The sequence below is a fragment of the Pseudophryne corroboree genome, chromosome 10 (genome assembly GCF_028390025.1).
Source record: "Pseudophryne corroboree isolate aPseCor3 chromosome 10, aPseCor3.hap2, whole genome shotgun sequence".
NCBI classification, from domain to species: Eukaryota; Metazoa; Chordata; class Amphibia; order Anura; family Myobatrachidae; genus Pseudophryne; species Pseudophryne corroboree.
This window is the reverse complement of record NC_086453.1, coordinates 202698754-202700626: the sequence shown is the minus strand read 5'-3', so window position 1 is coordinate 202700626 and position 1873 is coordinate 202698754. Positions and strand designations below refer to the sequence as shown.

Below are 1873 nucleotides of genomic sequence, written 5' to 3'. Positions count from 1 at the left end.
CACTGTTTTTAGGAGGTTCCTGACTTGCTCGGAAATCTCCCTGGCTTTCTCTTCCGGGAGAAACACCTTTTTCTGGACTGTGTCCAGAATCATCCCTAGGCACAGCAGACGTGTCGTCGGGATCAGCTGCGATTTTGGAATATTTAGAATCCACCCGTGCTGATTGTAGCAGTATCCGAGATAGTGCTACTCCGACCTCCAACTGTTCCCTGGACTATGCCCCTATCAGGAGATCGTCCAAGTAAGGGATAATTAAGACGCCTTTTCTTCGAAGAAGAATCATCATTTCGGCCATTACCTTGGTAAAGACCCCGGGGTGCCGTGGACAATCCAAACGGCAGCGTCTGAAACTGATAGTGACAGTTCTGCACCACGAACCTGAGGTACCCTTAGTGAGAAGGGCAAATTTGGGACATAGAGGTAAGCATCCCTGATGTCCCGGGACACTATATAGTCCCCTTCTTCCTGGTTCGTTATCACTGCTCTGAGTGACTTCATCTTAATTTGAACCTTTGTAAGTGTTCAAAAAAAAAAAAAATTTTTAGAATAAGTCTCACCTAGCCTTCTGGCTTCAGTACCACAATATAGTGTGGAATAATACCCCTTTTCTGTAGTAGGAGGGGTAATTTAATTATCACCTGCTGGGAATACAGCTTGTGAATTTTTTCCCATACTACCTCCTTGTCGGAGGGAGACTTGGTAAAGCAGACTTCAGGAGCCTGCGAAGGGGAAACGTCTCGACATTCCCATCTGTACCCCCGGGATACTACTTGTAGGATCCAGGGGTCCTGTACGGTCTCAGCGCCATGCTGAGAACTTGTCAGACGCGGTGGAACGCTTCTGTTCCTGGGAATGGGCTGCCTGCTGCAGTCTTCTTCCCTTTCCTCTATCCCTGGGCAGATATGATCTTATAGGGACGAGAGGACTGAGGCTGAAAAGACGGTGTCTTTTTCTGCAGATGATGTGACTTAGGGTAAAAAACGGTGGATTTTCCAGCAGTTGCCGTGACCACCAGGTCCGATGGACCGACCCCAAACAAGTCCTCTTCCTTTATACGGCCATACTGTGCCGTTTGGAATCTGCATCACCTGACCACTGTCGTGTCCATAACATCTTCTGGCAGTTATGGACATCGCGTTTATTCATGATGCCAGAGTGCAAATATCCCTCTGTGCATCTCGCATATATAGAAATGCTCTATAGTCAATAAAATACTGTCCCTGTCAAGGGTATCAATATTTTTAGTCAGGGAATCCGACCAAGCCACCCTAGCTCTGCACATCCAGGCTGAGGCGATCGCTGGCCGCAGTATAACACCAGTATGTGTGTATATACTTTTTATTATATTTTCCAGCCTTGTCAGCTGGTCCTTGAGGACGGCCCTATCTATAGACGGTACCGCCACTTGTTTTGATAAGCGTGTGAGCGCCTTATCCACCTTAAGGGGTGTTTCCCAACGCGCCCTAACTTCTGGCGGGAAAGGGTATACCGCCCATAATTTTCTATCGGGGGGAACCCACGCATCATGGTGCATTGGCCGGGAAACGAACCCGGGCCTCCCGCGTGGCAGGCGAGAATTCTACCACTGAACCACCAATGCTCACACACTTTATTTAATTTATCTGATTCAGGAAAAACTATGGTAGTTTTTTCACATCCCACATAATACCCTCTTTTGTGGTACTTGTAGTATCAGAAATACGTAACACCTCCTTCATTGCCTTTAACGTGTGGCCCTAATAAGGAATACGTTTGTTTTTTTCACCGTCGACACTGGATTCAGTGTCCCTGTCTGTGTCTGTGTCGACCGACTAAAGTAAACGGGCGTTTTAAAAACCCTTGACGGTGTTTTTGAGACGTCTGGACCGTACTA

The 1873-nt window shown here is 47.4% G+C and overlaps 1 non-coding gene across 1 annotated transcript; it reads right to left on the bottom strand.

The window, feature by feature from the left end:
* Positions 1 to 1529: 1529 nt before the first annotated feature.
* TRNAG-GCC (transfer RNA glycine (anticodon GCC)) lies at positions 1530 to 1600 on the bottom strand. The gene has a single exon. It is a non-coding gene; the product is annotated as a tRNA-Gly (tRNA).
* Between the last annotated feature and the right edge of the window lie 273 nt (positions 1601 to 1873).